General features: G+C 45.6%; 1 pseudogene; it reads right to left on the minus strand.

The window, feature by feature from the left end:
- Positions 1–5086: 5086 nt before the first annotated feature.
- LOC118595071 lies at positions 5087–5184 on the minus strand (annotated as a pseudogene).
- Between the last annotated feature and the right edge of the window lie 1659 nt (positions 5185–6843).

Here is a 6843-nt window from a genome sequence, read left to right on the forward strand (position 1 = left end):
CTATGTGGTATCTTTGGCAATAGGGCCTTATCAACATGTTACACTTTCTTTGACCTCTAATGTTTAGGGAGGCTCTCTATGGTGTTCCTTTGGCCAACAACTCAAAAATAGTTGGCACATTCCTGGTCCTGAGAGTTTATTGGGTAGTATATGATGTCTAGTTGGGGTATTGTCCCCCATTATGTGGTGACTTCATTTAAACTCCTTTGATATATGTGTATATTTTAGGAAGCTTCCACAATAGTAGGTGGCTTTTTGAAAGACCTCTAGTGTTAATTCTCTCTCCCTATAGTCTCTCCTTGACCCTACCTTCCCACACCCGCTCTATTTAATTCTCCTTTTCCACTTTCCTCTTTATGGCTTTATACACTATATTCCATTCCCTCTTCCTTGGAGACCCCCTCCTCCTACCTGGTCCCTTACTATCTATCTAATGTATTTGGGTGTTCTAGATCACGCACATATATCTAAAGCTTAAACGCTAATGTCCACAGATAAATGAAAACATTTGGGGCTGGAGAGATGGCTCAGAGAATAAGGGCACTTGCTGCTCTTGCAGAGGACCCAGGTTCGATTCCCAACACCGCCACAGCAGTTTGTAATCATCCATAACTCCATTTTCCAGAGATTCTATTCTTCAGTCTGATCTCAGTGGATATGGAGCATGTATGTGGTGTATATACATATATGCAGAAAAAACACACATACATAAAGTAAGATGCACGAATAACACATTTTTTTAAAAGAGAAAACATGCAATGTTTGTCTTTCTGGGTCTGGATTTCTTCACTCAAGGGGATTGTTTCTAGTTCCATCCATTTACCTGTTAACTTCATTCCTTTTAACAGCTGAATAATATTCCGTTGTGTAAATGCACCGCATTTTCACTGTTCATTCATCAGTTGATGGACATCCAGGTGTTTTTCAACTTCTGGCTATTAGGAATAGCAGCAGTGAGCATGGTTGAGCAAGCATGTCTGTAGTAAGACGTAGAGTTCATTGGGTATATGCCCAAGAGTGATATAGAGGGAATCCTGTGGTAAATTGATTTTCAGCTTTTTGAGGAAGCCTGCGCAGTGAGGCCAAGAGCCTGAGACTAGCTAGATCATGAGTCTAGAGGAAAATCTGCTACTATTGTTCTGTTAAATGATGATAGCACCAAACGACTCCTGGTGACATACTGCTGTACCCATAGATCTGTGCCTCCCTCAACCCTCGTCAGAAGCTTCCTTTTGCAGAGGCTAGTAATTAACAGGGAGACCCTCAAGTGGACAGTGTGCAGAGAGTGAGGGACTTTGGATGTGCTTTTTTAAAAAATTTATTATTTTATGTGCATTGATGTTTTGCCTGCATGCATGTCTATGTGAGTGTGTCATATCCCCTGGAATTGGAATTACAGAAGTTGTGAGCTGCAATATGGGTGTTGGGAATTGAACCCAGGTCCTCTGGAAGAGCAGCCAGTGCTCTTAACCACTATGCCATCTCTCCAGCATATCTCCTCTCAAGGCTCAGGGATGTATATGGAAGAGAAGGAGGAAAGATTGTAAGAGCCAGACAGGGTAGATACACATATGCACTCAAAGAGACTGTAATGCATGCACAAGGCCAGACTGGGTAGATACACATATGCACTCAAAGAGACTGTAATGCATGCACAAGGCCAGACTGGGTAGATACACATGTACACTCAAAGAGACTGTGATGCATGCACAAGGCCAGACTGGGTAGATACACATGTGCACTCAAAGAGACTGTGATGCATGCACAAGGCCAGACAGGGTAGATACACATATGCACTCAAAGAGACTGTAATGCATGCACAAGGCCAGAATACACATATGCACTCAAAGAGACTGTAATGCATGCACAAGGCCAGACTGGGTAGATACACATATGCACTCAAAGAGACTGTAATGCATGCACAAGGCCAGACTGGGTAGATACACATATGCACTCAAAGAGACTGTAATGCATGCACAAGGTCTGCACAAACTGGTGCCACACAAACCCCAGCACTAAGAAGGGGGGATGGGTACAAAGTCCCATCCCTAGCCAAGAAGCTGCTTGCTATTTGTGCCTGCTGGGAGAGTGAAAATCAGTTCTCTTCAGTGAAGTGACATTTCAGTGCAGGCCCCATGCCCAGGGGTAGCTGAACAATACAAAACAGATCTCATGTTGTTTGTGTGTGAGCGAGCCTTTTTGGTTTTTTTGTTTGTTTTGTTTTTAAAGAACAAAAGAACATGGAATCGGATAGGTGGGTGGATCTGGGAGGAGTTAGGAGAGAGCAAAGAGTATGATCAATATATATTGTATAAAATTCTTTTAAAACTTAAAAAATTTGCCAGGCAGTGGTAGTACACACCTTTCATCCCAGCACTCGGGAGGCAGAGGCAGGCAGATCTCTGAGTTCGAGGCCAGCTTGGTCTACAGTTAGTTCCAGGACAGCTAAGGTTAGACAAAGAAGCCATGTCTTAAAAAAAACAAACACACACACACACACACACACACACACACACACACACAGAGAGAGAGAGAGAGAGAGAGAGAGAGAGAGAGAGAGAGAGAGAGAGAAAATGGAGCAGTCTCATAGAATCTGAATTTCTCTCTCTCTTGGACCCTGGCTTGCAGACCTCACCTTTCAGAGCTCACATGCCACCCTTGAAGGTGGAATGAAGGTTTTTTTTTTTTTTTTGTTTTTTTTTCCAGAGCTGAGGACTGAACCCAGGGCCTAAAGATTGCTTCATTTTCTCTCTCTCTCTTTGTCCTCAGTGTCCATCCTGTCTCAATGTCCTCGGAGGCATTCATTTAACTAAGGCCTGGCCCTGTGTTTGGCAAGGGAAGGTTCTAAAATGGACATTTGTGCTTAGGTGATCGTGGAGCCCATGCAGGCTAGAAGCAGTTTCAGGAGTTGGGAGCAAGCCCCTGGGGTCAGTCCTCATATGGCCTGCTTTGTCCTGGAGTGACTTGGCTGTTTGATGTCAATCTTCCTAAGCTATTGCTTCCCATGGCTTGAAAATGAGAATAATAATCATAAAACCTGTGGAAGAGGTTATTGAGGCTGAAGGAGATTATCCATGAGTGTGCTTGGCATGGAGTCTGTCACACAGGAAATGTTCAATAAAGGTGAAAGGCCAAAATTGGTGGCCAACTGTATTTCAGTCACAAAGGGCGGCAAGTGTGTGTGTGTGTGTGTGTGTGTGTGTGTGTGTGTGTGAGAGAGAGAGAGAGAGAGAGAGAGAGAGAGAGAGAGAGAGAGAGAGAATCAAGGGCTAGAATTCAGAGGAATCAGATGTTCAGCAGGTCAGGCACCTCACCCAGGGCTGAAAATGAGCAGGCTAAGAAGCAGCCTGCCTCCAGACAGGTAACAGCCCAGGAAGAGCCACAGAGGACCTGTGTGCAAAGTACAGATGGTGTGAAGAAAACCTCCAGGAAGTGTTCAGAGCCAAGGCTTCACCAAGCCTGAGTAGCAGCCATGACCCTTGCCAATGCTAACCAGCCTGAGCGAAGAGAGTGTCACATGCTCCTTCCCCTGAGGAGGCTAGAGCTAGGTAAGGACTTCAGGCAGAACAGAACCAGTTTAAACAGGACCATCAGGACCTGGTCTCTCACTCCCAGAGCCTCTTGCTTCTGCACACCTTATTCCTAGGCTAGATTGCTCTGCTTAGTGGCAAAAACCCTCCTATAACAACCTCAGGCCCCTCTCTTGAGAGCACTAGCAAAAGTTTTGGGGCTGCCATTCATGGACACACACACACACACACACACACACACACACACACACACACACACACACACATGCGCACGTGCCTGCCTCTGAATCAATCACAGTGACCAGGGGAATGGAATAATCTGATTGGCCCAATCTTGTATCCAGGATCGGCTCAGTTCCATCTGTGCTCCTTGAACTGAGAAAGAATTCAGGGTGATGGTGGCGCATGGCTTTGATCCCAGCACTCAGGAGGCAGAGGCAAGTAGATCTCTGAGTTCAAGGCTAGCCTGGACTACAGAGTGAATTCCAGTCAGGGTTTCTCTGTCTTGAAAAACAAAATAACAATAATGATGATGATGATGATGATGATGATGATGATGATAATAAATTCAGGGTGCCCAACTATATTTCAGTCACAAAGGCATGCGCGCGCGCGCGCACACGCACGCGCGTGTTTGTGTGTGTGTGTGTGTGTGTGTGTGTGTGTGTGTGTGTGTGTTGACAGGCCTGAAGAATTTCAGGGAAAAGGGATGAGAGCAAACAGAAGAGATGTCTTCCATCATCCATGTGCGACGCTGGCTGTCTCTAGAGCCAGGCTGTTCTGCTGCAGCTACCAAGGCTTGGTCCTTTGGTAGGGGATTCTGGATTCCCTGTGAGCAGAGTCTTCCCTCATTCCCAGAGATGAAGGGCCCCACAGACGGTGCTTACTGACAAGACAGCCAGCAGAAGCTGGAGCCAGCATCCAGCTAGACTCCTCTGCTGTCCTCCAGGAAGCTGTGAAGGACAAACCAAAGCAGGAACCTTATGGGGGATGGACAGTGGGAGAGGCTGGGACCCCTTAATCATGGCTCTGCAGACCAGCAGCTTCCGCCATGGGCTGAGGCAGCAGTGTGGGTCATGTCCCTGCTCTGCCATTCTGGGCCTAACATCTTCCTGGGTTGTTCTAGCACAGCCAGACACACCCTTCCCTAAGTGTGCATCCTTCTGGGTGCACATCTTCTGCTTTTTGTTTTGTTTTGGTTTTTTGAGACAGGGTTTCTTTGCATAGCTTTGTGCCTTTACTGGAACTCACTCTGTAGACCTTGACCTCACAGAGATCTGCCTGCCTCTGCTCCCCAAGTTCTGGGATTAAAGGCGTGCACCCCCACCACTGCCCAGCCACATCTTCCTCTTAACACACGTTCTTTGTTCCTTCCCACTTACTCTATAACTGTGATAGGCCTCAGTGGTCCATGCTCTATACTAGGGTCTAGCTTGTACCCAGCAGAGCCTACAATGTGGCTGAACATAGGTCTCTAAAAGTGTAATAGTCACTGTACAGATGCTGCCTCCTCCTCCTCCTCCTCCTCCTCCTCCTCCTCCTCCTCCTCCTTCTTTTAAAATATGGAACGCTTCACAAATTTGTGACATCCTTGTTCAGGAGCCTTGCTAATCTTTGTATCATTCCAATTTTAATATGTGTGCTACCAAAGCAAGAACCATTTTTGTTTGTGTTAATGAATGCATTTTTGTTGTGGTGGTGGTGGATTTTTCTCCTCTTCCTCCTCCTCCTTCTTGTTTTGCTTTGTATTTTAAGACAGGGTCTCATGTAGCCCAGCTGATCTAGAATTTGTGATTTTTTTTGGGGGGGGGTCTCCACCTCCCCAGTACTTGTATGACAGGCATGAGTCTCCATAGCAGACATTGATACGTCGCAGGAAGCAGTGGTGGCGCACGCCTTTCATCCCAGAACTTGAGAGGCAGAGGCAGGTGGATCTCTGTGAGTTCTAGGTTTGCCTGGGCTACAGAGAGTTTCAGGGCAGGTACCAAAACTATACAGAGAAACCCTGTCTTGAAAAACCAAAAAAACAAAAGAAGATATGTTGCAGGAATCCTAAATGTTTTATAATAAAAATCCAGAGCTAGATGTTGGGGTAAATGTTGAAAGACCAGAGAGACAAAGGAACAAGTCACAGCCACCTCTCACCTCGTCAGCTCCATGAAACCTCTGACTGAATGCCTCGGAGTCCTCAGTCAAAAAGGCTTTTTAGTTCCTGTCTCCTCAGCCTTCTATGCCTTTCTCCACCCAGCCATTTCACTTCCCTGTCTCAACCTTCCTAGTGCTGGGATTAATGGTGTGTGTGCTTCCCAAATACTGGGGTTAAAGACGTGTGCCAGCACTGCCTGGCTCTGTTTCTCTCCTACTCTGGATCAATCTCATGTAGCCCAGCATGGCCTTGAACTCACAGAAATCCAGATGGATCTCTGCCTCCTGAGAGCTAGGATTAAAGGTGTGTGACACCACTGCCTGGCCCCTATGTTTAACTCTGTGGTTGGCTCTGTCCTCTGATCTTCAGGAAAGCTTTATTTCTTAGATTACAAATGTTACCACATTCATACATCTTCCTTCCTTCTTCCTTCCTTCCTTCCTTCCTTCCTTCCTTCCTTCCTTCCTTCCTTCCTTCCTTCCTTCCTTCCTTCCTTCCTTCCTTCCTTCCTTCCTCTCTCTCTCTCTCTGTCTCTCTCTTTCTATTTCTTTATTTCGTGTCTTTTCAAGACAGGATTTCTCAGTATAACAGCCTTAGTTATCCTGGAACTCATTTTGTAGACCAGGCTGGCCTTGAACTCACAGAGCTCCACCTGCCTCTGCCTCCTGAGTGCTAGGATTAAAAGTGTGAACCACCCATACATCTTTATTTTTAACTGCACACTATACATACGTGATTCTCCTTATAACACATCAACAATAGATGGGATCCTCAAATGGCTCAGCCTGCAAAGGAACCTACCACCAAGCCAGATGATCCAAATTCAGCCCTCAGAACCCACATGGTAGAAGGAGAGAATTGACTCCTGCAATTTGTCCACATATATACCCTAATAAATGTTAAATTTTTAAAAATATGTCAACAACACACACACACACACACACACACACACACACACACACACACACACATAATTGAAACCACTTTATTTCCTCCTTCTCAGCTAGCTCTTCTCTCAAAGAACCCTCGGTTGTCCATTTGGTGTACAGGTATTAAAATATTCATATATATTTTATGAATAAAATATTCACATATAAAATATTCATACATATATCACTGGACCTGATGGCACATGTCTTTAGTCTCAGCACTTGGGTGACAGTGGGA

The sequence above is a fragment of the Onychomys torridus genome, chromosome 13, assembly GCF_903995425.1.
Source record: "Onychomys torridus chromosome 13, mOncTor1.1, whole genome shotgun sequence".
NCBI lineage: Eukaryota > Metazoa > Chordata > Mammalia > Rodentia > Cricetidae > Onychomys > Onychomys torridus.